Source organism: Macrosteles quadrilineatus, unplaced genomic scaffold (assembly GCF_028750875.1).
Source record: "Macrosteles quadrilineatus isolate MER2022 unplaced genomic scaffold, UCM_ALF_1.0 Scaffold_3__2_contigs__length_128488019, whole genome shotgun sequence".
NCBI classification, from domain to species: Eukaryota; Metazoa; Arthropoda; class Insecta; order Hemiptera; family Cicadellidae; genus Macrosteles; species Macrosteles quadrilineatus.
In genome coordinates, this window is record NW_026542596.1 from 78819086 (window position 1) to 78843457 (window position 24372).

The 24372-nt window shown below is 33.3% G+C and overlaps 1 protein-coding gene across 1 annotated transcript in view; it reads right to left on the bottom strand.

Moving 5' to 3' along the window:
- LOC128988484 (uncharacterized) overlaps positions 1-15511 on the bottom strand; it is a 730054-nt gene extending 714543 nt beyond the window's left edge. The window contains exon 1 of the mRNA XM_054409815.1: positions 15473-15511. The gene's annotated coding sequence lies outside the window, so the exon portion shown is untranslated. The remainder of the gene's footprint in view (positions 1-15472) is intronic.
- Positions 15512-24372: the final 8861 nt, after the last annotated feature.

Here is a 24372-nt window from a genome sequence, read left to right on the forward strand (position 1 = left end):
ATGAGTGCTCTCCCATGCTGACAATAAGCTTAGAACCTTTAGTGAGAGAGCTGGCAACTATTTCATTGTAAAGAGATTTAAGTTGCTCTAAGTGGTCAGGCTCAATGAAGCACATATCTGAGTTGCATTTCCACTGTTTCTTTGGAGAACTATGAGCTGTGCTGGGCTCATTACCAACAGTTATTTGTTTACCAGGAAACACTCTATACGTAAACTCCCACAAATAAGGCTCCGACGTGGAAACATGAAGACTGTGCCCACACAACGCCTCAACATTGTCTTCAAACGTGCTTGTTGCAGATAGCTTAGCAAGAGACTCTTTAGCACGATTTTGCAGGCTAACAAATAGCTTAAGGAAATTGTTTTTGTAATTTTTATAAGCATGCAACACCCATTTCAAGAGCTCTTTAGCCCTTAGCAACCTTTTGGTATAACCTTGCTCAAGTATTTTCTTTGCTATAAGTCTGGCTATTTTCTCACAATTTATTTTCCCCAAGAAAATATGTGAAGCTGCAACAGTTTTTTTAATTTTCCTTTTTGCATTTTGTAATGATTTTCTTTTCCCATCAGATCTATTTCTAAAAAAAAAGCGTCTGCTTTGATAGGCTGCACACTTTCGCACCCTTTCGTGAAAAACCTTAAGTTTATATCGCAAGCGAAAGTGGCCAGGGTGTTTTGCACAAAGTACTTTGTAACGTCTCCTGCGATTAGATTGTTTCATTTCTTGTTTTGCACCGTAGTTTAAACGTTGTTTAGCTTTATAATATTCTGGATCAGTAGAGTATTTCTGACGCACTCTAGCCTTGTGTGGCTCAGGATTAGCAGAATACTGCTGACGCTTCCTAGTCTTGTGTGGCTCAGGATCAGTAGAATACTGCTGACGCTTCCTAGCCTTGTGTGGCTCAGGATCAGTAGAATACTGCTGACGCACTCTAGTCTTGTGTGGCTCAGGATCAGTAGAATACTGCTGACGCTTCCTAGCCTTGTGTGGCTCAGGATTAGCAGAATATTGCTGCCGCAACCTAGCTCTGTGAGGTTCAGGATTAGCACTGTACTGCACACTTTTTCTTAACCTCTCAGTTTCAATATTAGCTAGATAACGTTTTCTGGCTTTGGATTTTTCTCCTTTAACATGTTCAAGGTACCAAGCTTTAGAAGTAGAACTCTTATTAGTGGATTGTATGCTAGCTTCTTCTGTTTTTCTTTTTTTTATAGCAGGGGCGTTTTCTAAACACCATTCTTGTTTTCTTTTTCTTGCCAGTCTTTCTTTAGAAGGCATACTGATGTTAGATTAGAAAGAAAGTAAATGCAATTAAAACATGGACGTGGTATCTTACCAAATGATCCTAAGAAATGTTCTCAATCATCTCAATGTTCTTGAACTAGATCTCTTCACTAAACATAAACAATGCTGCTCTTTTTGTAAAAATAAACAAGACATCAAATTTTTTTTATTTACAGCTGGTAATTAAAAATGGTTATAAATAGTTTGGGTGAAATATATAGACCACGGCACAACTACATCTCATTTCATTTCAATAATATTGTTTGTGTAGAACTAAATTCTACATTTTTTGGTCTTATCTGCTATAAACCAATTAAAAACTTTTTGACACACCTACCAAAATTACTATTTAACAAAAATTGCTACGTTGGAAGTTTTTGAAAACATGTGTTAAACGTATAGTCAACAGGGTGGTTGTTTCTATTTATGATTTTGTCAAGAATATGTTTATTTTAAACTAAACACACACTTTGAAACTGTATAATCTAGTCATCATCCATTAATATAGGTTCTGTGTCTGGGGCTGTAAATTCAGCAATGTTCATCTTGAACAACATAAAATGCGTTGGTGTTACATAAGTGTTCTGATAATTAAACCCGTATATCTAAAGACTAGTGTAAATTGAGCCCTTATTATAGAAGTAAAAATGTAATCAAACAGTTTAGGTTTGTTGGAAATAGCATAAGGCAAAACGAATATTGAAAAACTAATTAATCCTATATTTACATTTTAATTGCTGGTTTAACATACGTAAAGTGACTTTCCCGATTCTTTTATTTGTTTTAGTGTATCAAAACATAAAACAAACCTTAGTACTAGTACTAAGTTTCAAGTTACTAGGTTTCATATGTTTTGATAAGTAGTATTAAACTGTTAAAAATGACGAACTGCTGTACCAGTGTACCATCGGTACACCCGATTCTTTTATTTGTTTTAGTGTATCAAAACATAAAACAAACCTTAGTACTAGTACTAAGTTTCAAGTTACTAGGTTTCATATGTTTTGATAAGTAGTATTAAACTGTTAAAAATGACGAACTGCTGTACCAGTGTACCATCGGTACACTGCATTTTTCAATGGAAAGTATCGGGGAATATCACTGCTCTAAGTAATTTTATATAGTAAGTAGTTCAAATCATTCGGTATACCTGAAAAAATACTTTATGAAAGTTTTAAAATAATTTTTCAGCTGTTCCTATGAATTTCTCTAACATTTAAATTAATTGAGATTTAATCGCAGCTGGTCCTTCTTTTGTTTTGATTTTAATCCCATGTTATTTAAATGGGCCAAAATCGTACTTTGAGGGCTTGCCAAGGGTTTATGGTTCAACTCACCGACTTGAGACCCTCAAAAGGCACATCTACACGTTAAGGGCTTTCAAACAACATAAAGAACATTAAAATTGAGCCAGTGGTTTGGGCTGTAGGTCCGTCAACATTCAAGGAGAAGGAGAAGGAGGAGAAGGAGAACACGGAAAATTTGTGAATTTTCAAACTAGTTTTTCTTGGCTCAAACACAACAGTTTTTTAAATTCTTTTTTTTATTTTGTTGAGGATGAGTGCCCCTATCCAATAGATGAACAATTATTTTAATAGCTTTTGTTTCTTCAGAGCTATAGACGAGTGAAAAAGCCACTTTGTCACGTCAAGTATATATACACTGCAGCAGCTGTGTACCGCTGGGGGACTTGGCGGGGCGGAACGCTGCCGCGTTCCTTAATAATGTATACAGGGTGTCCATAAAAGCTTTCCAGGACTTTGGGATGTGAATCCTCATGCTAAAAGGAAGAAACAAGTGTATGTGAAGGTGTGTCCGAAAATGCATATTCAACCAATCATCCGCCATTTTGTTTTTATACGAAAATATTTTTATCTGTGAAGTGTTTCAACTGAAGATGATTATGAAACTTGGTAAGCATGTTAACATACACAGCACCTATTATAGAAAACATAATAAAGGTTACAAATTTCAAACTGGCGACCGTTCAAATATTTATTGCTTTAAAATAACTCAAAAAATGAATGATTTAACAAAACAATTGTCAGATACACTTTTTAGAATTTTAAATACCCTATCCAACAATACCAAGATCAAAAAGATCGGACGGGTAATCACTTAAATATTACGTTTTTGGTGTAAAAATAAAGCAAAGTTAGTCAGTGTGCCTGATCATACATCCAAAAAATTTTCTATTTCAGTTATTTGTCTTCCGATCTTTTTGGTCTTGATATCCTTTGATAGGAAATTAAAAATTCTAAAGAAAGTAATCATGAAGTTTTTTGAAATTTATGATTGGACCAACTTTATTATTTTTCCTATAATAGGTCTTGTATACGTTAACATGCTTACAAAGTTTCATAATCATTGGTTGAAAAACTTCAAAGATAAAAATATTTTTGTAAATAAATATGCATTTTCGGACATACAAAATAAACTTATTTATTCCTTTAAGCATGAGGAGAGGATACATACCCCTAAGTCCTGAAACGTTTTTTATGGACACCCTGTATATAATCAGTGATAGGTTGTATCATCTAGCTTAAAATTCTCTAAGGATATTCTCAACTAATATAATACTGAAATTTAGACATTCAACATATCCCAATTATTGTTTACGCCAAAAAGAATTGCAAACGATGCACTCCCCTTTGATTGACGATGGAGTCTCCGATGAGCAATTACTACAACCATTGTTGTGGGCGTATTTCTGCATGAAGTTAATTGACGTGTAATGGGCGTACAGCAAACAATGTTTGACAACGAACAAATCATGTTCAATGCCTTTTAAAAGGATAAAATAAAAAACAACTCTTTTCTTCAAACTATTAGAGATATTCGGTTACAATGACAAAATAAAAATGTTGCTTCCTCTTAATTGACCAAACATTCCGGAGTTGATTACATTGATATTTCATAATGTACCTTGCTTAAATATTTATATTTATAAAAAATATATATTTTATAAAAAATAATAACTATATCAAGAATAGTTCGTTCCTGAAAAAAAGCGTTATTGTTACAGCAGATTTAGTTTTCCACATTTATTTGCAGCTTTGATTATTGGGAGTTATTGTACTAACATACAGCTATCGTGTCCCTAAACCTACACCTGCTGTTCTGTAATCTTCAGTATCTTTATAATTTGGTTATAGGCTAGTATTTCTTTTTTATCTACAAAGAAATACAAATGGCATTGATTTTTTTAATTGTTCCAATGTTTAAAACACCATGTGTTCCCCCCAAACCTCAATAAACACAATCCTCGTTTGTGTTAAATATTTCATGTAAACACAATGAACTACTTTGTTAGTTAAATACCCCCGCCACAGCAAACCTGCAGATTTAGCTAATTTCCATCTGCCTGATTGGATCTAAACTAAAATGTCTCCTTAAAAATATCACATTTATTCCCTATTTTAACAGAATTAGTTTAATGAGTACTTAGGTTTGCTGCAACAGGGAGGGTAAAAAAGTTATTTTTATGTAAAATATTAAAAGGTACTGTGGTTTAGTAAGAAATTAATGTATTTTCCAAATTTTATCAAAATATGTTCATAAACAAGCAAACTGCAACAGTTGACTTATTCTCCATAAGAATAACATGGGAATTTTAAAATTACAATTTTTTTGAATTTTCTCCGTAACAATTAGGCGCATAATAACGCTTCAATATACTAAATTATTTGTTTTTTTAAGCTGTACAAAATGGTTTAAAAATAAATTGTGAAATTTTGTGTTTTTAGGGTCAAAAATGGGAAAACCCTATTTTTACCCCATAAAACCCCCCATGAACCCCCGTTCCCATAGTCCAATCATGCTGGTTCGCGAACTCATTCAAGTTTATCCCACCTTACACCTTCAAACCAAATTTTATCAAAATCGGACAAACATTACTCAAGTTATCGTGCGGATGGACACACATATATTTATATATATATATATTTGAACGAATGGTGTTTTTGGCCTCTGGGGACATCAAAATGAAAAAGTAAATCGGTCCCGGGCTTAGGTCTTACCATGAGACCTACGGTAATAGCTACTTCCCTATAGGGAAATTCGCTAAAATGAGAAACATCAAGAATCAAGATCCCTGTCCCTTTTTTGTAACGTAAATGTAAAGTTCTGTAAAATTACTCAAAGTGTAATTGTTATAATAAGACTATTTGTCAATTGTATCTTCCAGTGTTCGTAATTTGTGTCCTAAAGTATCAAACCCCGCTTGTGTTATCGTCCACCAACATAACACTCACTCTTATTGAGGGTGAGACGACCGCAACAAATGCAGTCCACTCCATCCACTTGGACTTGACGCACGCTACCGAAAATCTACACCTACAGTTTCAGTTAAAGCTTTTATTCCTTTTACTCAGTATGTTTCTGGAACAATAAAAATGTACAATTCTGAGCAATAAATCTACGTCTACAGTCTAACACAATGAATGTAACTATTATGTGAGTTATTGTAATTTCAACTAAATAATAATTGTTCTTAAATAATATTTATAGTCCATTGACATAGATTTTTCCATGTGATATCCATCATAAGTAGTCAGTACCCTAGTCTCATAAATCTCATGAAATTTTACATTTTCGAATGTTAAAACAGCAAAAGTTTATTTAAAAGTCCCTCTATTTAAATTCAACAGAGAATCCACTAACACTAGGGTGAGTTACCCTGATGAGCACTTCATGCAAACACATGAGAGGACAAAGAGAAACAAGGCTAAACCAATACACTGAGAATGTGAAGTGGCTAAGTGAGATGATGTTATCAAACGTTTATAATATTAGAATGTTTAGTTAAAATCAACATTTAATAAAAAATCTTCCTACTTATTTATTTAGTTTGTAACTCGTCCAATTTTACTAACCGTTATTACGTCATTTTGTAAATATTAATTAAGGTAATATCATAAAAAATATAATAATTTGGAAATATGGAAAAATGTAAATACTCTAAACCTGATTTGTATCCGTAAACAATAATCATATATACTTATGCTTATTATACGTATAACAATAAGGTATTTTTATAAAACGTTATTAAAATTTATTCGACGATAACAATGAAATATGACGTTTACGTTAAGTAGCAGTTTTGTTTGCAATTTATAATGTGAATCCGTTATCAATCTAAGGCCTGTCTGCAGAGAAAGGGCGTCTTTTAACATGTTTTGTATTGAAAATAGTGAGTAATAGTAAGTGAACGTCATAGTAAGTTTAAGCAGGTTATGTTTTGATCCACTATTAAAAAACCATATTGAAAAACTGTTACAAGTAAAGCCAAACAAATAAATCTGAACCCAGCAACATTGAAGTATCTTTTCATAACAGAAATATTGAATTAGTTAAGCCCATAGTACAGTATAGGTAATACTAAACATTTACAGATTATAAAACTCCATTAGCTGCATCTCTGAATTAAAACCGTATAGACATTTTGTCGTCATGCTGCAGCAAAAACGGGCGTTTAAAATGCATTCGTTGAGGGTCTAAAGTAGCATTTTTACTCTCTAGGGATTAAAAATAATTTTTAGTCCCTATAGAGTAAAAAATCTGCTGTTGTAAACAAACAAAAATTATGTTGTTTACAAAATCAGCTGTTGTAAACAGTTGAAAATTTCAATTGTGGCAATCGTATTGATCGAAATTATTTATCGATTGATTTATTAGGTAAGGTGTTAGCCTATTGCTGTAAATCGCTCTACATCGGGTATAATGTACTGTAACACAATCGTAATAGACGAAATGATTGAATCCTTTACTAAACAGCTGCTTATTTGCATTAGTATAGGCCTGCTATAAGTTGACAAAACTACTTAAAAAAACATTTTCAAAACATTCTAAACTATATCAAAAATATGTTTGGAATATTACATTGAAAAAATAAAACTGATAAAATTAGGTCAAAACTTTGGACAAATAACCGTAAGATGTGTCAAGTAAAGTGTAAACTTTTATAAACCGATTGATAAAAGGTTTTTCCAAGTTACAACACCTTTCAACCATTCAAACTAAGCAACCATTTAGTTGTTTGTCAATGGAGACAGTGCGGAAACAGCAAGTTACCCAAAGAGAAAGTCACAACGATGAATAACCGTGTTCTTTAACGTTAGTTCTGGCGTTTAATCATCTTTTACTTTCTTCTCGTCTTGTAGCTACTGCATTAACATGTTTTATAAAGAAACTAGCAGGGTACCCGTCCTTCGTACGGGGTTGGCATGTAAGTATAAAGTGACATTAGCGTATGGTTTGACAGCTCCATTTAAGTAATGTTAAATAATGTTTACATTCAGGATAGTGACATCATTATTTTAAATATGATCCTTACCCTCTCTGTTCTAATATTCATGCAGTACTTAAATTAATGTTTGAACCAGCTGTATGGAATTGTGAAATCAAAATTAATTTGACAGTTAGTACTGCTAGTTTACATTTTTAAACTTTGTAGGTTTGTTCTTTGTTGTCATGGATACCATCAATCAAAATTTACTTTGAAATCTCTCACCTGCAATTTTTGAAAGCCTACGCGGCAGAGCCCTAGGACAATATTGAAGCGGGAATAGTTCTATATGTATCCTCGGAACTGTAGCTTCATGTGTGTGCAATTTGAGCCCAATAGGTTTAGTAGTTTTTGAGATTAGCTCATACAAACACACACACACACAGACACCACCTCTTCTTTATAATAGAATAGAATATAGAATAGATTACCAGGTTTCGTAATCGACTTCATTAATTTACTTAATGAAAAATACCATTATTGAATATGTTTTTCAAATTAATGCACGAAAGATTCAATGATTACCAAATATTATTAATTTACTTGTGTAGTTTGTTATACAAACCCCGTACGATTGGGAAATATACATTCCAAGTTAATAATATTTTTGTATTTATTTTTAAAAGAGTTCTCAGTGTACAGAATGGTATTTTTAAGATGCAGATTAGAAATTATTTTATTAATTCAAATTAAGAATGCAATTCAACGGGAGTGTACTAAAGTGTGTTGTGGAAGTGTAATCACTTTAATATTTAAATATACAGGCCTACACATCGAAAATTATTTTATTAATTAATTCAAATCTAGAGTTTAATTCTATGGGATTGTAATGCATATGGGAGTATGCAAAAAACGTATGGTCACCATTTCAGAAAATATATTAAAGTATATTCTTAAATTAATCCAATTAACTTGAAATTTATTTTAATTGTTTTACTTTCTTAAATGATGCATTGTTTTATTTATTTATTTGTAATTTGTTCGTGCCGTTTCGTACTGTGTTTTTCTCCTGACGGTGTGTAGCCTACCTGAAACTGTGGATAGTGTCAATTCAGCACACCGAAACATGTGCTGAATTGACATATTTTATTGAGCTGTGACGGGATTACGTATGTAATTTAGTCTTACATTATTAAAGTAAATTATATATCAACAACTGAATGTGAATTATATTATTATCCATTAACAACACCTATTGCCTCTCATCCAACGCAGTTCAGGTAGAGAGAAAAACTGAAGTTGTTATTTGTGTTCAGCACGTGATGTCGACTTAAGGGGCGGTTCACGAGCTCGGGACTTCATAGTCCGCGACCAGACGTTGGTCCCGGACTATATAAGCGACGACCAAAAAATGGGTTCACGAGTCAGAGCCTAATGATGTGAAAGCCGGGCCCATTGTAGGTCGAGACCAAATCCATAGCGGAGCCTAATGACAGGGATTCGCAGGGAATTTTTGTTGAGACGTTGGTAAAACAGCCTGGAAACACATGTCAAGCCACTGCTGCTGACATACGCAGTTTCATTCTTCCGTACAATAGGATGATCGTGAAAAAAGGCTGAACCAAAACGTCCAAAACTGTTATTTTTCGCGTATTTTATTGTCTCAAAGCTCGCCTATAATAATATATCTAAGTTTATTGATTTATAAACACAACAAGCCACATTTGTACGAAATAAGATATTGGAAGTCTTTAGCGAAATATATTTTTCTGTGTACATTATTGTAATTCAATAAAGATGCATAACATAAAATAACCGGGTATTTATAAACGGATGAATGCTTATTTTGCATAAATGACCGATCATTTACGATGGAGATTTTTGGATAGGCTAATTTTAACTAAACTTATTTGAATTGAACAATTATTAAAACTAAAATGTATTTAGAGGTACTGACTATTTAGATATAAAAATCGTATGTGTGTGCTGGTTTTTAATCGTGATTGTAATCTAAGAATATTCTTTCCGTTATCCTTACACTCTTTAATAATCTAGCTGTAAAATGTTGAAATAATATCCTGTGGTTCGCTCGTAATATTATTTATGTAAACAGCTATAGTTTTTATTTACATTTTGGGTTGTTGGGATTTTTAAAATCAGTTTCATAGGTATTACAATGAGTTAATATTTAAGAAAACATTGTTTTTTTTTTCTTTCAGCATAGTTTCGAACTGAAAATTTGATTTGTTCTGCTTTCATTACCAAACAAATAGCTACCACCCAAGCTTTGCTAACATCGAATAAATCACCAGTTTCTCCATGAAAAGTGCCATCAGCCATAAATATTAGTGCAACTCAATTTTTTTTTTCAATTTAGAATACTGTAATGCAGTCGGGAAATCCGTGCCTTGGAGTTAACGCCTCAAATGGCTCATTGACGGCATCTTTGGACAATCTAAATCTATCTTTAAATTCATCAAGTCGTAAAAGGGTTTTAGTCATGAGAACGAGCTGGTCCTATGCGAGGTAGTGGAGTGGTGGTACGTAGATGTTAACATATGTAATACAGTATAGATATTTCATAGTCATATTCAATACACACGGCGATCAGTGAGTACAACACAAGACGGTAATATCACCGCGAACCGTACTCAACGACTGATAGTTTGTTTGATGTTTCCCACGGCAAAAAGCTATTTATATTTATGTTATATGGTTTAACTGTGGCTGATTATTTATATTTATATTCTACGCATAATTGTATCGTTACAATTGTAATAACATGGGGTTTATCAGTAAAAATATCTTTGTTATGATACTACTTTGTTCCGTGCATAATTTATCTGTCGTTTTATGTAGTTTGATGATTTTTTTCATGTTTAATGAGCGTTTTTACCATTTTTACATATTTTTTTAATATGGCATTGTGGGTAATGAAATTGTTCGGAATTTAATGAGAAACCATATTTAAACATCAGTTTTTAAAAATTATTAAAAATAAAGGAGCTAATTAGATAAAACCCGCATGATGTCACCTTAAACCTGCCTCCTACCAGGTCTGAGTTGGAGACCAAACACCATTGTTCTTTTGGGCCCGAACCATCTCACTCACTCTTGACTCGTGAACCCACCGGGACTAATGATCAGAGCCGGGACTATCTGTAATTGGACTCGTGAACCCAACTTTTAAAACCGGGTTTTATCCCTGCACTAATTGTGTGCCACCTATCAGTTTGGTCCCCGGCTTATATAGTCTCGAGCTCGTGAACCCGATTTTTCAAGTCGCGGCCCAAATACCGGTTATTTCCGGATTCTGGGCTCGGACTACGATAGTCCCGAGCTCGTGAACCGCCCCTTTAGTGTTTCTTGGTTACTTCCAGTTGCCACATTCCTCTTTATAATTTCACGAAAAAACATTACGTGTCTACTGTTCTAAGCACCGTTATATTTCCAAAACAGTATTGTACACGAATCTATACATCTTGTAAAACCAGTTCGCGTTAAAAAAATGTGTATACCTGTATTATACGCCTATCAGCTATCCTGGGGACCTAATTTTTAAAGACGGATTGTTTTAGACATTTTTAGTTGAATAAAACAGCTAATTTTGTATAAATATAATTTTGTGCTTTTAGATCTACAACATGAACAAATGCAATACAATATGAGTAACTTATCTACCTCTATCAGGTAATAGTTATAAACGTAGTTTAGGTTAAATCCATTTTCATAACCCATTGTTTACGATCAACTGTGGTTAAACATGCAAAAGAAAGTTTAGTGGCTCACAATTACATTCACGTGTATAACGGTTTAACGTTATATTTGTCAGCATCACTGAATCTTAGAAACCCCTAAAAAATAAATCACACTGGAGGGGGTTGAAGCTCGAATTGAAATGAAATTTTCGTCATACTGCAGCAAAAACAGCCGTTTTTAATGCATGCGTTGCGGGTCTAAAGCTGGGTTTTCCTAGGCTCGGAAGCGGAGAGCGGAGAGAGGAACGCGGAGAGCGGAAAAGAGATTAACTGGTGTTCCGCTCTGCTTCTAGGAAAACAGTAACATTAAATTACCTAAGACAAGTGGATTCCGCTCTCCGCGTTTCTCTCTCCGCGCTTCACTTCCGCGCCTAGGAAACCCCGGCTTAAAGTAGCATTTTTACTCTCTAAAGAGTAAAAATCATTTGTAGTCTCTAGGGAGTAAAGATCAGCTGTTGTAAACAGTTGTAAATTTCGATTGTGGCAGTCGTATTGATTGAAATTATTTATCGAATGATTTATTAGGTAAGGTCGACATTGTTGTCGATTGCTCGACCTATCGATGGTATAATGTACTGTATGTAACACAATCGTAATAGACTAAAAACGATTGAATCACTTAATAAACAGCTGCCTATTTGCATTGGCAGTATTGAAAACAATCTGGAAGTCGTTTTGAGAGGTTATCTTTACATACAAATTATTTCGTTTCCCTAGCTTTTTTAATTAATGATGCAGTATGACGAAAAATATAGTGCACCACACGGGCAAAAACTGGCTTTTTTACCCTCGCGAATTTCCCAACCTCGCCTTCGCAAGATTTCGCTTTTTGACCTCGGGTCAAAAAGAGTCACTTCAGGCCCTAGTGATGAAATTTACTATTTCATCACTCCGTAACGAGAGCTACTATTTTCTACAACATTTTACAAAATTATAGTGTTTTTCAAGCTCTAATTTAGGGCGAGGGAAAATCGATTAGCTGATTTCCCTCGCTCTCGATTAGTTCTCCATTTACACTACGCGCGATACATCAGCTGTAGGCCCTATGTAATTCTTTTATTTTAATGTTAAGAAAATTAAGCAAAAATATAGGTAGGTTTCTTTTTAGAAGATTTTATTTTATTTTGATGTTCAAACAAATTAATTGAGAAATGAAATGGCTGTAATATTACTGAGGTCTGTTATTCAGTGTTTGTGTATTTTTGCGTCGTGATGAAAAGTATCGTTCATAACTCGTTCTGAAAGTTATTTTCCGGCACTTGCTCCATTATTCCCGTGTTCGGCTTCGCCTCGCACGTAAATTAGGGTTCCCTGTAGAGCGCATGCCTAAAAATGCCACTTTCGGTCCTACTAATGAAATATATTACGTTAATATTCGTCCCTGCGCTTTACAATGATACTTAATCGTAAAATCGACTGAGTAGGAAGGTTGGAAAAGGGACGTTACAGGGAACCCCCTATATCATATTAGGTATATAGATGGAAGCCCGAGCAATACATTAGCATATAGTTCGATATATAAAGTTAGCTGAATCGGTTTTGCATTAATTACTAAGCTATCAGTAAAGAAATGAAATAAACCCGCAAAAACATTTGCTACACACATCACCGATGGAATATAAATTACTCATATAAACTCGAAACGAATCGTGCGGAAGCCCAATATTTGAACTTATTGTCAACATTCGCGGGTTGATGCATCGCATAGCTGACATTTTAAAATAACTTTATGTGGTACTGGGAAATCAGTTAAATATGTAAAAAATTGCGTTTTCCTAAACATTGTAAGGATTTTTTATGCAGTTTAATGCATTCATTTAAATCTAGATGTTGTATTGATAATACATAGCATTAATGTGAGTTCCTGTCACTTGAAAGTAATCCATATATTAAAAGTAGTGTTTTATTATGTCAACAATTTACTTATTTGAAGTTAACGTAGTAAAAAGAGAGCAAGTAAGAGAGCGAATGTAACAGTAAGCCTGTTTTGAATTTGAACCAAAGAAAGCAACAGAACTTTTAAATGCCATAACTATCTTTAAAACAACGGTTCTTTTTCTTATACGGAACGAGACAGTTCTAAGCTGGTTATTAGTGCGGTAGGCGGAATTTAATCTATTTCTCTTTAACTACTAATGCATAAACTCCTTAAAGCTCCTTAGCATTCTAAAACGTCATTTTAAAATTAAATGTATGGTATAACCTAACCATTACTGTATACAATTTAGTTTAGTTGGAAATCTATGTAAATAATACCTAACATGGTGTTTTCACAAGCTCAAAAAGAGTATGTATTGTAGATCTACGAAAAATCGCATATTCCACTGCTCAGATTACTAAGTTTCATACGTGTAAACAACACTCAACGGTATTCATAGGAATGTCAATATCCATGCTGACGATATACTGTAGATGGCTTGTTATAACCATATGTTATCAGTTTTTCGCTTACATTTTCCTTGTTAATTGGTTTATTCATAAAACTGCCATGGCTACACTTGGCAACGCATAAGGCCAATGATAAAAATATTAAAAATCTTAATTTAAGTATTCAACGAATTTTCCCAGAACAGAGCCTAGCATGGATATTATTTTTAGCCTAAAACTAAGATATCTTTAACAGTTTATAGGAAATCGCTGGAGCCGTTTACGAATCATTGTTTGTTCAAAAAGGCTACTCGTACAGTGCATGGCCTTTACATTCAAGATTTGAAATACGATCGCAACTATACAGAATGTACCGAAAAAAATCCCTAGTCAAGTGAAATTCACTAATGAAGCCACATAAAAACGTCCCTGTTCGCCCCACTTCGAAGCGTCGCGTTTCCCACTTTCCGATTCCATTAATTTCCGTCCCACACACTAACAGGACAATGAGTTCGAAGACAATGCGACCTACACAAAATACCTTTTATTGGTCTATTGTTTATTCAACTTAATGAAGTTATACCCTTAGATTTAAGTAAAATAACTATAACTATAATATATACTACGGATTCTTTCTATCCACAGACTTTTAATAGCTGTTGATGAAAATATTGTTGTATTTACAATAATTGTATGTTAATACGGAGTATTTTTGTTTGTTTCTACACCAAACTATCTATGATTTATTGATCCCACATTTACTTGTAGGCCTATTTTCCTTTAAAAAATGTTTTCCGTTGTATTTACACTTATTGATTTTAGAGCTTTTGTTATTCCTGTATCATTCAAAAAATAACTGTTCCAATACTTAAACACTTATTGTTGCAGCATGCCCAAAATGATTTCAATTTCAACGCAAATTTTCATTTATTTACATGATTAAATAGATAAATTTTCCCTGAATATGTTACTATCTATAAATATATATTAGTATGAGAGTTGAAATTTGGTTGAAAAAGACCATAAAGCCACAGTAAAGATTTACAAATACCTTCGATTAAATCTATTGCAAAAGTTTCATGATTTCCACAGGGACAGTCAGCAATCAGCTGATTGGTTATTCACGCGTAAAATATTAAACTTTAAACGACGATGACGGTTGAGGTGAACACAACAATACATCAGCTGATCTATATTATGTCATGTTTATACTCTTAAACATCTAACAAAACCATACGACAATCTAAACGAATAATCTATCTATATATTAATAGGCAAGCATGTTTCTTTAAAACCTTTTTTCTCAGCTCGCGTGTATCGTAGGAAAAATCTACGCATACCGTTAGAAAGCTATTTTCCTGTAGGTGTGCAGAATCCCTTTATAAATTAAAATAGGCTCAAAAATAAGCACAAAAAATGAATTTGAAATTTAAAAAAATTAACATGGGTATTATGGGTTGCTATGGTGATGACGAAATAACAACACAATATAAACAGAAAATCAAAACAAATGGAAGACATTCCAATCACATGTTTTATTTACAGTGTGGGGTGAAAATAGAGAAGGTTGTACAAAACATACTGTTGGTCGATTTTTCGACCACGGGGCGTGCTCTCGTATTATTAAATACATTCTTTTACGTAACATTCTTTCATGTTATTCTTTTATTTAGATTTAATTTAAATAGATAAACTTAAATCAACTTTCAATTGAAAAGTAAAACGCAACCCTTTCTATAGTTCATTGATAAAAATGCATTGAAATTCAAAGCTGTGAATTCCGTTGAAAGGTTTCAATTGTAAAGTTCAAAGGATTAAACACAAAAGAATACTCACAGGTTCATCCGATCTATTTCGTGATCGGTATTGCTACTCGTCCACCGTACGGACACATTTCTGCAACAAGAAAATTTGTTTTCTTTTTTACAATTTCAACAAGAATATATTAAACATTATGGAAATAAAGGTTGGAATTATTTAAATTTACGTTCAAAGTACACATTCGTAGAATCTGTGATCAAATTAACCCTGTGAACCTAAATACAACATTTTGTTAACTGACACATAAAACATATACTTATAACACATTTTATAGGTTTTATGGGGTGAAAATTGGCTTTCCCATTTATGACTCTAAAAACATAACATTTCACAATTTCTTTCCAAAACATTTTGTAGAGCTTAAAAAATAAATAATTGTGTATGTTGACGGTAGACAACTTTATTGTATGCTTACGGTTACAGAGATAATTCAAGTAACTGTAAATTTAAAACTCACATATTATTTTATGGAGACTAAATAAACTGTTGTAGTTTGCTTGTTTATGAATGTATTTTAATCAAATTTGGCAATTATATTTTATTTCATACCCACTAAACTTTCGACATTTCAATAAAAAACAAACCGCAATACCTTCCCTGTAGCGGCTAACCTATTATTCATTAAAATTAATTGTTTAAATAGAAAATAGGGTAGACAATTTTAAGGAAATGTTTTAGTAGAAATTCACCTAGTCTGCAGGTTTGTTGCGGTGGGGGTATTTACAATTCATACAGCTTTAAAATACCTAAATTTTAAACCTTGCATACAATTTTTGCAATGCAAACGCTATTACAAGTTGCCATGACAACTGACGATCCCCAATAAATAACTAACGTTTTTGTAACGTTGGTTTTAAGCTCAACGATTGTCTAACTCTGATAACGATGGTTCATTCTGTTAAAATTTAAAACGTTGAACGTATTCAGTTGTTAACCACATCCGCCGCTACCTCCGTTGTTGATTTTTCTCGTAGCTTCATCCTGTTAAAAGTTTCGTGCATGAGACCGTGATATGTTGCCTGCAAAATCATACTGTCTGCTTGATGGATTGCGTTTGTTTAAAATAGATGTTTATTTACATTTGATTTAATAAACTTAGGGTAACCAATTAGATAAGTGTCTCAAAATATTGAAGTCATTTTGTTTGAGCAAACGTACAACCAGTTTAATGCTTTATTTTAGTACCATACTAGCAGCAAACCTCCGGCGTTGCCCGGAATAAAGTAAAGTTCACAATACAATTTGGAAGCAACAGTTTTAGTATTGACGTGTAGGCCTACTGTATTTTGTTTGAAAATGTTTTCAGTCTGGTATCACCCCGTTTATATTAGCCATGTGTTGTGGTACTTGTAATGGTAATTTAGCATTACCTATCAAACAGTACATACTTTGGCTGCACTTTAGTATCTGTCCTACACTCATTCGAATGAATATACCGATCGATATATCGATTATTTCATTCGATATAGGTATCAAGTTTGGTTAGTTAGGTTAACCTTGCCTAACTAACCAAACGATATATTAAATAATGATATTTTCATTCGGCTATTTGTGCCAACAGATACGGAAGTCTACCCCAGATTCTAAAGTGGAGTGAGTAGCCTACATACTTTACGTTTCATCTTCAACATTTATTTTATTTGCAACATTTACATACCTACGATATTTATTTTTCCTTTAGAGACACTTAAGGATGCTATTCGAACTTTTTCTTAGAGCCATAACGAAACGCTTGAAGTTGTATACGCCCGTTTGAAGGGCGATGGGGTTGGAGTATTATGGTCTAAATAGAAAATTCTGGGATATGTTTCTAGAACATTCTGCATACAGAATGTAGACATAGACATAGACATTGAACATAGACGAAAGTCTATCGCGCACTTCCACAGTTTATTTTCAAAGTTATAATTCGCTCTAGAGCGTTCCCGATCATTCTGCAAAACTCTGACATATTGGAGAAATATTTTGAACATTTTCACACACGCGCACATTACACATTTACACAATCACGAACAAACACGAAATTCGATTAAAATATCACTCTTGTTTATTTATTGAGATTGAGACACATTGAATTGATGTAAATAAAACATCAAGAAACGAGACACATTGAATTGATGTAAATAAAACATCAAGAAACAATATAATTATAAGGACAGCTGGTTCATACTGATACGGTCCCTCTAATAAGTGTCTCATAATTTGTTCCAAAGTTCATGGTATTTACATTTACACACTTACCGTCGATTATAGAAACTAAGAAAATTTACAATTACACAAATACTATTGATTACAGAAACATAGACCGTTGCACATTTAGCTTTTCAACAGCGTACAACCATATATAAAACATACTCCCTAAGTAGATTTTTTCATCCTTATGGAACAGTTGAAGCCAATTTTATTGTTAGTAGGTTCTATCCGGTGCACTGTAGATGTCGTGTTTAATTTACAATTTCTTTCTTGTTATTTTAGTAATTTTAAACCTCGTTTGACCAAATAAAACGATCCAATCATAGGTCCCCTAGTTATATAACCAAACAGTAAGGCACAAATCATGAAATTAACCATAAAAAAATAGAAACAAAATTCCGTCACCACTGCTGCTCAGTTTCAGCGGACATGTACTCGACACAAAAACGAGCTTAAAAATTACAGTGGTGATGAGAATTCTATACAACTTAGTTTTTAAAACTGTATTCTTTTTTTGTTTAATTCAAGCAGCCTGTGTAGCAAAACAATACTACATTGTTTTAATATAAAAAGTGGTGGCCAACTGTAAATTGAATATTACCAAAGATTGGAGAGAGTAGACACTAATCTGTCTACTCACTATCACTGTAGGCTTATACTATCTTTTATTCTGTGGTATTACATATAAATTATGAAAGCATTAATTATAGAACGAGAGGATGGTATTAAACTAGACTTCCATCAGATAAACGTGTCCTCAATCGCTGCACAAATGTATTCAAACATGCAATTAGAAAAATTTAAAATGCCTTTGAACTAGGTCACCTTTCTTCTATTGACGGTTTGCATGGAATACAACAAGGAAAATCCTACATTACACCTGCACATCGTCTCCCCTCAAACGACCGAATGATTCGTGGGCATAGTCGGACAAAACTAATACTGGTCCTTTCGCAGACCATTTTTCGAATGTTTTTCGTCCCCATGAAGAGTGGAACTAGATATTCACTGCTGAAATTCAAAACTCTGTTGAAACTCCGCTGCATATGTCTTAAGCTTCTCGCAAAACGTGTGATTTGGAAGTTGTCAAAAAATAAGTCACCCGGATACGACCTGATCACAGCTGAATATACTAAAGAAGTGATTTCGCATGCAGCAACTAGCCAAAATATCAGCTGAGTCAACCATGCTTTGGACGTAAAGTTTTTCTACTCTCAATTATGTTTTCGGTAGTACGTGGACAAAATGAAATGTCATAGATTTTGAAAAATATTTCAATTCTCAATTGTTACAATCTGATGTCTTAAACTAAAGCTAGCTAAATGTTTAATTATCGGAATAGAAATATTGCCTAATACTACTGGCTAGCTATTACGCATATTGAATTTATGATCTGCTACTTTTTGTAGGACATAAGTTGTGTAAAAAATCTTTGTTACTTTTAAATAAGGTGTCTTAACTGTAAAAAGGTTCATCTACCTGGTAATGCCATATGATTCCTATACTGGACTACGCGTTTCCATGTAGTAGAAACGTCAGGTCACACAAATTGAAGATTTAAACCATTATAGGTCACATCAAAGTTTACAAAAACGAACATAACATTAAACCATTGTGTCATAACCCTGCATTTTAAAGCCTACGAACGAGGAGCGTGACATTATAACATGGTTTAAAAGCACCCAAGGATTTTTTAAAAGCAATTCAATGAATTTTACTACATTTTGTGTCAACAGATTTCTTCAGCCACTGTCAGCGGTAAAGCTCCACTGTGCATTATGGCCTTTGACACGACGTTACTTTGAGTTGAGCTGCAACAGTCAAGTGCTTCTGAGAACTACTTCGTTGAACAACTCTTGCGATCGCTTTATGCTTTTAAGTTTAATAATTGAAACATTATTTGATGAAAAAATAAATAAAGATTGCTAAAACTAAAAAGGATAAATGAGGCATTTGAATCTTCATGGCCGTCTTGATACAGTTAGATTTTGTATGATGTGTTAACAATTTCACAATCAATAAAATTATTTTTCTTTGGATCTTTTATATCGAAAAGCAGCCTTTAATTTCTAAATTTGATAAGTGTAGTAGTAGATTTGTCACCTAGTAACGTATGTATAGCTTTGTTGGTATAGTTACAAAATTATTGTCATAGGGACACTGGTTTCTACAGTAATACCATAGATAAAACATTCTACCTTATATAGATTTCTCATCCTAATGGAACAGCTGAAGACAATTTTATTGTTAGTTCTGTACGGTTTATGTAGAGGTCGTGTTTTGTTTACAATTTGTTTCCCGTTAATACAGTAATTTAAAACTTTGTTTAACCAAATAATACGATCTAATCATAAACAATAAATTGTCCCCTAGTTATTTAACCAAACAGTAAAGCACAAATCAAGAAATTAACCCTAAAATAATAGAAACAAAATTTCGTCGACACTAGCGCCCAGTGTGGCGTACATGAACTAGACATGAAAAACGAGCTTCAAAATTTACAACGGGATGAGAAGTCTACCACCATTGACTCCCATCTATATGGGTCAGCTGTCGCCAATTTTTTACTAAAAAAGAACGTAGTTGTGTGAGCCAGTCACAGATTGCGCTAGTGTCTAAAACTCTATTTTGTACCTTATTTTTGGTTACTGACATAGTTGCTGGGTCACAACAGTTGCTATAGCTCACAATAAGTCATTCCATCGGTTTGACTTGGTAAAAACCATCGTGTAATCGGCAGAAATCAGTAATTTAGATCAGCGCAATTTGTAGGTGGCGCACATCAACTAAGACAAATTTGATTAAAAACCTGGCTACAACTCTAACATGGGGATGGAATGTCTAGTAATACCTGTTTTGATTCGCTCTGAGTTTTGGACGCGTCTTACAAACTTACCCAAACTATGTAAAGAACCTTTACCTACGATCGGTTTTTGAAGTAGCCGTTTTAGTTCAGTTGTTAGAATTGAAAAGATTCACTTAACAGCAGTGTTGTTTTATTAAACAACACGGGTACCGGGCCAATGAGGTTCAAGGATTGAGAGAGCAGAAGTAAAATTGTAATGCTTCGAACATCAACCAATCATCTGTTTAGGCCAATTTAATTGTTGAGTGGTGCAATTATTAGTTTTTTGTACAATGTTTCGTTGCATACCACACAAGTGGCAATGAGAGGCTATAAACGAAAACATAACCTCTCTTAGAAGTAGTAGTGATTGTTAGTAATTAAAACACTGTCGTAGGTAAAGTAGTGTACGCAACTCGCGTAAATAGTGTTAACGATACTCGTAGAAGTTTTAATACACTCGCCAGAGCTCGTACCAACTTGTGTCGTTACTATCTTTACGCGATTGTTGCGTAAACTACTATAACCATTGTTAAATCGTTCACCATAAAAAATCAAAAGTACTAAAATGTTCCATGTGAATTTGCTACTTCTGTTCATACTTTTCAATTTATCAATCAGCAACTAACAATCAAATAATCAAACTAAAAAAGGCGTAACATTATGTTTAGATGTGTGGTACGTAAAAGTTAACTTGCGATTTCAAGCACGTGCTCAGTTTTATGGCTTCTAAACTTGGTAATCGCAAACTCTAACTCGTGGTGTTGTTAGACGAGTTATCACACACACTAGGTAATCAAAACATTTAATCGTATAAGTATGATGATAAAGTGAGCTGAGCTTGATCTGTAAAATAAAGGAAGTTAAGATAGCGTTTTTGTAAACTGTGATATGAAATTTGCTTAGTTAACTTTTAACTTATCGATATTGATAGGGATGAGTGTTTATTGTCATCAATGTTTCTTCAACGATCAAATTTCATCTACGATTCATGTATCTAAAAATCTGTGAAAATAAGTGTTTTAAAGTACATTTCTACACGGATGGGTCTTAAGACTGTAAGGTACTGGTACTGGTGCGGGTGAACTTTGGAAAAAGGAAGGAACTGTGGGGGAAAAGTGGGCTTCTGAAAATTCAATCTGAAAAGTGTAGCCAACCATGTTTAGTAAATAGATCCTATATCAAATTTAAAGAGTTTACGAATATTTTGGTGTGATACAAGTTATAATTAATTTACAGAAAAACAAATTAGTAATGTTTATTTTAAAAACATTCGGTTATTTTTTATCACCTGTTATAATACAATTAACTATTTTCAATATTTATTCACATAAATTCACGTTTACTTAAACGTATTCAATAATTCGCCATAAATGTGGAAGTTTTAATCGTAGTTCAACTGATATGTTGCAAGTCAAAAAGTCTTGGATGTTTTCTACCTTGCATACATTACAGCAAGTTACTCCTCTAACTCAACGAGTGTAGGAAACTGTTAAACTGTAATTACCATAGTTTAAACTATCTTACTTTGCCTTGAACACTAACCACATATCGTCTGCCTTAGTTACTGATGTAAATGTATTCATTAAAACCTCCAGTTACAGCCACAGATAAACAACGCTTCACATCATCCGATGATTGATCGATATTTACATAACGTTACAATAACATTTTGCAAAATCAAACGGCATGTTTGGTTTCAGAATTTTTATTGAAAATTATTTTTATAGCTGTTTTGTATTTTTTCGAGATATACTACAGTTTTAGAATCACAGGCTTTTGTTGAAATGCTTTGATCGAGTACTCTAGTTTGACACCGATGGTTAATTCAGTGTTGAAATGAGGTTGTAAGGCAATTCTTAGTTGAATTTGAAGGGAATTTTTGTATATCAAGTATATGAGTGTAGTGAAGCATTCTATGTTTATGCTTGGTAGAAAAAGTATTTTCTTAGGAATCATAAATTTTAGATTGTAACATTAACAATTGACAATCATGGATGCTGAAGCAGCCATGCAATACTTAAGGCACCCTTGAGCTAGTTTTATACTAAAAAAACACATTTTTGAAGTACTTTTAAGGTTCTATTATGTATTTTAGATATGTATAAAAATCTATAACATAGCTGATGGGTCAATAATAGATGCTGTAGATTGCAATAAATTTACCATCCTATTTAGCACGGTTAAATTAAATTTGTATATAAGAAATAAAATGGCACAGCAGCAGACTCTATCAGTAGTTGAATTGTTTTACTAAACTGGCTATACCTTTAGCGTGGTAGTCTCTAGAAATACCTTCAGTAAAAGATTTTACCTATACAGTATATTATAGGTATATCCAACCAACCCCCATATATAGATACCATATACATAATTCTGTCCCCCTTCGTCTCTCCATTGTGAATCACGGATGTATCAGCTAGTACAGCAGCTTATATATCTCAAACTAACCCTCACGATACTGTATAATGTACGTCAACTATGGTTTGGTCACTCAATTGATATTAACATTCGACAATTAATTGTGTGCAATTATGCTGTCTTCCTTTGGTTTAGATCTGAATGTCACCAAGCAGCAATTACAACCATTGTTGTGGTTGTATTGCTGCGTGTAGTTAATTGATGCTTAATAGGCAACCAACAAAGCAAACAATAGCAGTCAACAAACAATATGAATGCTTTTTAGCGGGACAATTTGAGTTGAACTCGCGAACGTGTCTCCGCTGCAATTTCGTTTAGTTGTGCCATCCTACGAATTAATAGGCAAGCATGTTTCTTGAAAACCTTTTTTCTCGTGTGCATCGCAAGTAAAACCTAGGCACACTTTTAAAAATATATTTTCCTGTAGATGTGCAGGATCCCTTTATTAATTAAAATAGGCTCAAAAATAAGCACAAAAATTAATTTAAGATTTAAAATAAATGGCCATATGGGTTGCCATATAAACAGAAAATCAAAACAAATAGATTAAAATACAATCACATGTTTTATTTACAGCTTGGGGTAAAATAAAGAAGACTGTACAATATACATTTTTGGTCAAGCTTTTGACCACCGGACGACCTCTAGTTATATATACTTGGCTAAGAACAATAATCAATTTTATTTTAATTCAATAGATCATTTTTTTGTTAATAATGATGATCTTTAATATTTTAAAGAAGCTAATGATCTTCTTTAATCTGTTTCCGTATCACTAAATCTTCAGAAGTGTAATTAAGTTCTGTTAAAAGAAGACTATTATTACAAAAGATTTTGTCTTCCGGGAACTCTGTTGCTGAGATAAATTTTCACTTGCTTCTTTAATTAATGAGATTTGGTCTATGAATAGAAATTCTCCATCTTGAGAAACCTTGATACCCAATATTTGTTTCCTTTAGTATGAGGTTTATACGTCATAATGTAAGCAAAGCAGTGCAAATCCTTTGTACTTGTAGCAGTTTCCTGTGTATTAAATCTGCTAACTGATGTTACGGTACGTTTTTTCGGCAATTACTGACTAATAAAATATCAACTTACTCTGCACTAATCACCAGTACCCTTTGTGCCCTTTTCATATAAATCTGTATAACCAAATTCAAAAGCGTAAGTTTTTTTTTATAAATATAGTGTTTTATGAAAAATACATCTCTTCTCTAACTACTATCATGTTATATAACCTATCTAAATCATGATTACATTTAAGAGAGGACCAGGAATTTTTTTCGTCCAGTCAAATGTAAAAGGAAACTTAAACACAGAGGTCAATCCAGAGTTAACTTACGGGGGTTTTACAGTGGGTTGCCTTAAAAAACACGCAACTTATTACGCCTCAAAATTTGCAAAATTACAAAGGTTTCATTTTTCAAAAGTTTATAGAAAATTGAAGAAGACAAAT